The sequence below is a fragment of the Erithacus rubecula genome, assembly GCF_903797595.1.
Source record: "Erithacus rubecula genome assembly, contig: scaffold_315_arrow_ctg1, whole genome shotgun sequence".
In the NCBI taxonomy this organism is placed as follows: Eukaryota; Metazoa; Chordata; class Aves; order Passeriformes; family Muscicapidae; genus Erithacus; species Erithacus rubecula.
In genome coordinates this window covers 17,879-26,817 of record NW_027636014.1, presented here as the reverse complement: position 1 = coordinate 26,817, position 8,939 = coordinate 17,879, and positions in this window count along the sequence as shown.

The window sequence follows — 8,939 nt, the reverse complement described above, 5'->3', positions numbered from 1 at the left end:
TACACAATTATTGCAACATTAATGGTTTCTTATCTATAAGAAACTATCCCTTCTGGTGTTTCTATAACTGGTGTGTTGACATTCATTAAGAGTGGCTAGTCTTGTTCTAAAGTGATGGTGAAGGAAGCACCAGCATGCTGCTTGTATTGAGCTAGAGAACCAGCCTCAGCAGCAAAGGTGGAAATCCAGCAGGGAACCAAGGACATAGTTAAAAATTTGGGCATAATTTGGGGGAATTCCTGTGGACTCACAGGTCAGATGTAGACTTCCAGTTCAGACTGAAAATCAGAAAGTCTTTGGAAGAGATGACATCCAATGTAGGGAGCAAGTGAGATAAGATGCTGCTGGGGGAAAGAGTTTATTGCTACATGTGGTAAGCAGCAATTTAATTCCCTCCACCATTGCCAGCAATTCTTCTGGGACTGGACTTTGCATATTGACAGTTGTAGCATAGGTGCACACAGTTAACCTAAACTTTTGTCACAGCTTGAAAAGCAAATAATTAATCTGGTGAGTAAATGGACTGAAGGGAACCTTATTTGCACGCAGTCAGCAGAACCCCATGGATTTCTCATGGCTGAGATGTGTAAATTTGTTAGAACTCATTGCCTTGATTTATGTTCTCTATGATGCACTGGGTGTGGTACAGCTGAGTTGCTGGGGAGTGAGATGTGTCAAAGGGACCAGCTGGGAAAGGATGTGCTTGTCAGACAACGTTGTTTAGTTTTGTTATGTTCAAGCTTCATGTGATGACAGACCAAACCATTCTTGCAGAAGCTTAGAACTTGTGGATGTTTTATTCCAACTCCTTATGTAGCTGTTGAGTGTTTCTACCCCTCTCACTCTCACCCAGGCAATACAGCTGGTTTTTGCACAGGAGCTATTTAATTCCCTGTAATTAAGCACTTGGCTTCTTGAGGTTGTGTCTAGTCAGACTTACCCCCTGGCAGGAAATGTATTGATAAATGCAAGGTTTGTGCAGCCACCAGAGACTTCAGGGATTGGCATGCTGTTTGTAGCTGCTGGAGCAGCACGCTGGGGACATGTGACACAGTGCTCCACTGTTGTTTTGATAGATGTGCTTGAAGACATGAAGAATGTGCAACTGCTTTCTTCTCGGGCTTCCAAAAGAATAATAATGCTACTGTATGTTAATTTCTAACAGCCCACAACAAATACTGCTGGGAAATAGATAATAAGTCATGAAAACATTAGATGCTAACAGCATGACAAGTGCTTTTAGCTGTCCTTGGGGATTATGAAAGATGAGATTGCCTCATCACTGTGGCTTGTGGCCAAGGAGCCTATGTGGGAAGGTCTGGAGTAATGAACAGACAGAACTGGAAGACAGTTTGGTGGGTTTGTTGGGATCAGAAGACTGGAAACAAAACCAACAGAGAGGAGGAGGAACGCTAGGCTCAAGGAGCAGATTCCTGAGCCTTCTGCAACCACTCAGGGTTTTCTGGAGACACCAGCAGGCTTCAGCTCATGTCTAAGGTGTGTGCTGGAGCCTGGCTTGTTGGGATACCTGTGCCTAATGCCCGTGAGTGGCTTCATGAAGAACCACCAATTGGCCTTTTTTTCCAAAGCTGTAGCTCTTAATTAACAATTTGCACCCAAAATTACATTTTTGGTCACATGATGTGTACCTACTCTTTTGTCGGAAAATCCTGGTAGTAGCCATAGGTGGACTTTTTATAAATTAAAGGGGTTTTTTTTTAAATATTGATTTTACAAAAATATTTTTAATTCTTTTGTGTTCATATTCATTTTCATTTTCATTTTCTCTTTCCTTTTGAAAATAATGTTAAGCTTTGTGTCCTATAAACTTATAAATTAACATGCAAAAATATTAGCAAGAGGAAAACAGACATTCAAAGCAGAAGTTTAACAGATGTTTTAGCCATCCAGATCTTTCTAACACATTAGAATTTTTTCTGACCAAATCCATGGTGGTCTCAAGGCTTGTCTTTTTTTCCTCTCATTTTGCTTCTCATCCAAGCAATATTCTTCCTAAAGTTCTTCTTAAGCTGATAATACTACTACAGGCAGAGTAACTGGTTTTTATGTGCTCTCATTTTATTTTCCCCTCTCCTAAATACAGATTGATTATTCTGTATTCATAAATACCAACTGACTTTTGTAGATTCATTAAATCCTTTTCTCATGTGCTGTGCTTCTTTATTTCGTATCTGTACTGGCAATTTGGATTTCCCAACCCAAGACATTTCAGTGCTTAGGATTTTTTGCATTCCTTTAGATGTTACAATTTCCATTTCCAATTTTCAATCTTAATATGATGAATAATATTCTTTCCTTTTTTCTTCTTCTTCAGTTGCTCTTTTGTTAAGTACTAATGTTCTTAATGAACACAGAAGCAGTATTTTTATTTGGAGACTATAACTAAATTGACTTTGGCTGAATGTCAGTGGAAATCAAGTTTTGTGCTTCATTTTTCATCTTTTCCTTTTATGGCTTAAGAAACTTTTGCTGTTTATTAAATCACCCTCCAGAATTACAGCTCAGCTTCAATTCTAATAAATCTCAGTTGATCTGTAGACTTACAGATTTCCAAAATGTATGCTTGTTTTCAATCTACTTTTGGAAATAGTTTTATATATTTCTGCAGTCAATGCCTGTGCCTTCCTATTTTGTCCTATTGCCCAACCTGGAAATTCCTATTAGGTTTTTGATCTTTGCCTTGAGAAATCTTTGCCATCTGTTTCACTGGAACTCTTGAACTCTTTAATTTCACTATCTTTTCTTTTTAGTTACCCAAACTTGTCCTTTCGAAACTTAAAAAAAAAAAAAAAATCCCTTAAACCAGTGTAATTTCACCAAGTCATCCTGCAGTAAACTCACTCCATTATTAGATTTTTAACATGTAACTCTCTCAGATAACATTTATTATGGTTTTACCATATAGAACTGTAAATAACCTAAAGTCAAAGCAAAGCCTTCTGCTGTATTTGTGACTTCATCCCTGCCAGCTGTCCTGTTAAATGTTCCTATATTAGTAGATGTTAAGAAGATCTTTGACTCTGCAGTGTTTATTGGCAAAGGTGAGTTCACATGTAAGTGCATATTTCCAGCATTTCTCCATCTTGCATTGTTATAGGGATAGCTTCTCTATTAAAATATAAATCTGTAGATCTGGACCCTTGGATATCTAACTGTAAAGCATAAGAATTTCAAGGGTTGATTTTTTAAACAAACAAACAAAAAAGTTAGAACATGCCTTACCTCCTAAAAATGAAAAAAAAAAAAAAAAAGCTTCATCTGAAGAGTGTAAGGTAGCAAAAAAAGACATTTGATATTATTTTGTTAAGCTGACAATATAGCAATGATCTAACACATCTAAAAGGAGTACACAGGTAAAGTTCATGGTCCTCAATGTCCTTTACAATGCTTGAAATGCAAATCAAAATTTGAATTTTGTAATCAATGATGTCTTAGACAAACAGACAACAAATCCCTTTTGATTTAAGAAGTGCAATTTGATATGGTGTGTCTTATAAGGCATAAAGGAGCAAGTGGCACATTAGTAGGGTACACACTATTAGCATATTTTAGACATTACCTGTTGTAGAATTGCACTGTAATGCCTCTCACATAGAAAATACTGTTTATTTTCCTTTTCTTAGTATGATGTTTTTCGAATGTTATTTTTCTAGAGTGAAAGATTAAAAAAAAAAAAAAAAAAAGCCAAAAACCAAACATCAATAAATCCCAAAATGATCTTTGCTTTTTTTACAAATACGTTATCAGTGGAAGAGGATGATAATTTGTCACTCAGCAATTTTTGAGAATTCTGTAAAGGAAGAAAAAAATTACTTTAATGGTATTATTTCCCAATTGCAACTTTCCGTGGGGTTTTATGATTTATCTAACATATTCATCCATTCCATCTTTCTTAGTTATGACATTTTGAAGAAAAATTAAAATATTTAAGGAACATTACCAACTATTGGAAGCATGGAGTGCAGGCTGTGGGAAGTATGATAGCGCCAGTCATTTTATCATCAGTGAATGTTTACATTGTTATAAGGAAATCATAGTTGCTTTGCCTGCTTATCTCTGTAGTGTGGACCATTAACATTCCTTGTTTTGAAGCAGTTTCTTTGCTGCAATTCATCTACTGATTTTTTTTTTTTTTTTTTTTTTTTACAAAATTTGTATCCTAAACATTGGGACCCAGGAGTAGGTCCCAGATGCTAACTAAGTCTTTGTGCTCATGTTGCAGGTGTCTTTAGTAGGTGTAAGGATGAATTCTCAGTGTACAGCACTGGCATCACTAGGCAGGAGCATGTCCATGTTTTCTGTGAAAGATAATATGGAGAGGTGCTGGCTGTGGATGATGGATGTGGGCATGCCTGGCTGCAGGAAGGACAGTAGATTCCCATCCTTGGGGTTACTGATTGCAGCAAAGTGGCAGCTTGTGGCAGCTGGACAGATGTGCTCCCAGACTGGTTATATAGAAAGGCCAAAGCCAACATCATTCTATGTTATCTCAATAATACTTTATTGTCAAGAAAAATAATGAACAGAAGTGCAGCTAAAAGCTAATATGTTGCAAGGAATTGTAACAATGACACTAATTCTCTTTCAGGTGTCAGTTTATAATAGAAATTCATTAACAATAAAAATATGCAGATAAGATGTGAAACAGAAAAGAATTTATTGAGAAGTTACAGTTCTTTAAACCCAGCAGGTTTCTGGGTAAATTTGGCCTATTTTCATGCTGGATAAGGAACACCCAAGTGGACACTCTGGTAGTCACTACACTGCCTGTTTCTTACTGTGTTTTCCGCTTCCTTGCAGTCCCTGATCCCTCTCAACCCATACACCCACAAAGACATTCTTCACACTGCTTAATGGATCTCTAGGGCATCTTTAGGGAGTTACAGCTGTCTGCTACGCAAACAACACATGATCAAGTCTGTTTCCAAGACATTGTGGGAGTGAGGCAGAAGTTGTAAAGCTTGTACAGTTTACCGAAAGTGCACATTTTATCCCTCTCTTGGGTTTAGCTAGCTTTAGGTTTTCAACTGTATTTTTTTTTTTGCTGCTGTTTTATTTCATTCCTGAAAATGTCTTTGTCTAGCCTTGCTTCCTTCTGTGAGCACTAGATCTCATCTACTGTCATGGACTTCTGCTGTACTACATAAATTTGGGAAAGGACATATTAAAAATTAATGTGCGAACTCACTTGAGGGAGAGGAGAAAGAAAGGAAATGTTGCAGAGTTCCTCTCAGGAACACAGAAACAGATGAGAAAAAAATTTTTTCAACTGCAGGATTGCTGTCTGTGGTGAGCAGGATATTGAGGGATGGCAGTATGGACTTACAAGGCCCTGTTTAGGCAGGACAAACTCAAGCATGTCTGTAGGGATGAGACTAAGAGTAGTGAAAAATAGCAGAAAGAGATTTGATACCCAAGCAGGACAGTCAAGGGCAGTAGTTTTTGAGCAATTACTTTTGTTTAGATAACATATCAAAGAAAAAACTTGTGGGATGAAGTAAAGAGCCTAAGATACATAGTCATTATCTATCTGCTGCCTTCTCTCTCCCTCTCTTTTTAATAGTAGCTCAATCTTTTTTAATGTGAAGTATCTAAATATTTTTATTAGCAATCTCAAAACAGGGTTTTCTGGAGCAAAGTCCCCCTTTTGTACTCAAATGATTATGGAATGTGTCCAGTGTTCACAAATATTTCCACAAAATTGGCTGATACTAAAGAAAATTTACTATTCTTGGGGAAAAAAAGAAATCTGTATGTTATAAATGCCTTGAATTAGTGGCCTTTGGGCACCCAGCTTGTAATGAAAAATAAAAAAAATTAAATAGATAATATATGTAATTAAAAAAAATCATACCACCATATAATGAGGTATGGCATATATTCTATTTTGGAGGAAGATTCATATATCATGTGTATGGCACAAAGCTCTGCTCATGAATTATTTGCTTTTATTGCAGCACACATGCAGCACACAATAGATTAAAGGACACAATCCAAGTTGCAGTTGACATGTTAAAGCAGTACTGTGCATAGAGATATTATTTATGAAAGAAATATTATGCAATCATAAGTTTTCAATAGGGCCTGCTTTCTTTCTCTTTTGAGGCAGAATAATAGTAAATAAGGTAAAAAAAATCTTGAAGAAAGCACTAGAGGTTTTATTTACAAAGCAATATCTTCCCTGTGGTTTTATCTAGTTAGCTGCTGACACTGGTATTTAATCTTTCTATTCAGAGCTGGTGCTCCACTCACCTTGAAAAGCTGGTGCAAGATTTCACCTCCTTTGCAGCTCGTATCCACAAATTAGTGGGGGATCATCCTATGCTCTGCTCTGAGACTTATTTGAGTGGCTGTAGATTGACACTGCGTTTTTCTGGTAGATGCAAAGGTGTTCCATGATCCTACTGTGTCAGGATGAGCTCCCAAAGTGAGGTTACTTAAACCTCACTGCACTCAAGAATATGTTGGTCCAAAACATCTCCATTTTATCTGCAGTCAGAACTATCATCTAAGTGACTTTGCTGTCCTTGTATGTTGAGTTATGCCTTGGTGAAATCAGTTAGAATCTACACTCCAAAATTAAACCCTAATCAGGGAAGTACTGCCTATTTTGTCTCTATTTTGGAGGAGGAGATAGGAATTTGAAAACATATTTTAATACTGAGGTAGATCAGCTGGTTAAGAGTAACCTGGCAAAAATACAGGATCAGATGTCTGAAAGACTCCAAGCAGAACTGCTGTTTGGTAACATGTTTTGCCCAAACTTTGAGTGCTATGGAATCCTGAGTTTAAACACAAAAATAGGAGCTTTATTTGCATGCATGTTTCATTTAGTCACAGACTGTCAGGAAGTTTTATGTACGCAGAGTGTTACGGAAATATCTATTCCATCATTTATAGATGAAGTTTTCAAATTTACATACTTAATTGCAGAGACTACACAAGTGAATGTCAATGCACAAAATCAAGATTTGGTGCAAAAGGAAAAGAGCACAGAGAGCAACTGTGTATATCTGTATAGAATTGATATTTATTTTGATTTATTGCAATTATTCATTTTGCCACGTTATATGAAAAACGAGAAAAAATTCTTATTTTGCAGATTTTTAGTGACAAATAAGAAAATGGTGGTTAATTATTTAAAAATATTTTCTACTACATTCAAGTGGTGATTCAATAGTTTGCATATATTGTATACATGCAATATTATCATGTTAACCATAAAACCTCCCCTCAGCAGTGCAAACAAACCTTCTGTATTGAAATCCTGGCTGTTGTAGATACTGGGAGAATTGCCATGGCTTCAGGAGGATGAGGATTTCATCCAGAGTCATATCCCTGCAAAGAAAGATTATTGTTCATTATACTGGAAACCATCCTCCCAATCTAGGATATGATGTTGAGTCTAAGTTTTTAACACTATCTAATTCTCTCCAAAGTAGCTCACACCCATAATAAATTCACTCCCATGGGTATAGTGAATCAAAAGCAGAATACTGACCTTGCTGCAAAATAAATCAGGATGTTTATTTCATTGAAACTATAGATAAATAATTTGAGATGTGTTTTCGGATAAGATGCAGTGAAACCCAAAGAGATGGTGTACTTCTTTTTTAATAATTTTTTTTTATTATTAGTTTCAAGTGAAAAGGTATTCTCTATTTTTTCCCTTTGGGCAAGAGATGGAAAACTGCATCTAAAATTCCCTATTTATTTCTAAATAATACAGTACTGTATAGAAAAGTCATAAAAACAGAGACTGCAAATTGAATTCCAATAACTCTATCCTGTGAAAGCAAACTTCCATCTAGTAAATGAGAAAGCATTATTGACAATTATATGCAAATTAGCAGGCTTTTGGCAGGCTTTTCAAAACTATTATCTTTTGGCAACTTTGTAAATTATGTAGCTATGGCAGCAAAGTAGAATTGCTCATTATACTTTATTGATACATTTATGTCTCCTTATATTGGAATATTTTGCTATGGGTCTTTGGAGACGTTCTTTGCTTATTTTTGTGCCTCCATTTCTCTCATGTTTTGTACTTACCCCCATACTCTGAGTTGGAACTTCCTGTAGAGTCACTGGGCCAGAGGGAGTCAACTTCCATCTTCATCATCTCCACCCACTCTTCTTTACATCCTGAAGGCCATCAAGCAAACAGACAAAAATTAGGTGTCATTTCTTTACCACAAGGCTTCCCTGGAGACCAGTGCATACCCTTCCTTTTCAAAATTCTGTTCCTTCTTCAGCTCAGATCACATATTCTTCTACATGCCCCAAATTCAGTAGCCCAGGTTTTTTCTGGAGCTGAGAACACATTTTCCATTGCCACTGTGCTACAGAGTATGTGTGCTCTCTCTCTATTACAGCTTATATTTAATAAACGAGGAACAGGCATCCTGTTTATGTTTATTCATAACAAGTTTAGATGTTACTTTTGAAGATAAAGAAACAAGTTTGATGATATACAATATCAGCTACACGCTCTGCACTGATAGCAAACTTTAGCAATCAAGGAAAGATAAAAAGGTTTTGGAGAATTTATTCATGTACTTCAAAGTAAGCTTAAGAACATATATTTCAGAAACTGAGATAAAATATGAATGTTTAATTTATCTTCTTTCTTTTTTACCGTGAGTGTTTCTGATTCTGTTGCTAATAACCTCATTGCTTCTGTCAGCCAACACCTCGTTTGGGGGGTTTTTGTTGTTGTTAGAGGGTTGGTTTGTTGGTTTTTGTTTTTGTTTTTGTTTTTTTCTTTCCAGAAGTAACTTTTGTTGGAGAAAGAATTTTTTAATTAGCTTTTAGTTTTTCAAATTATGTGACTGATGACTTGAGTACAGGATACACATCATTTGGGGTGACTTAATGCATTTCACAGGGTTACTGGAAAGGAAGAAATTGATGTAAAAATA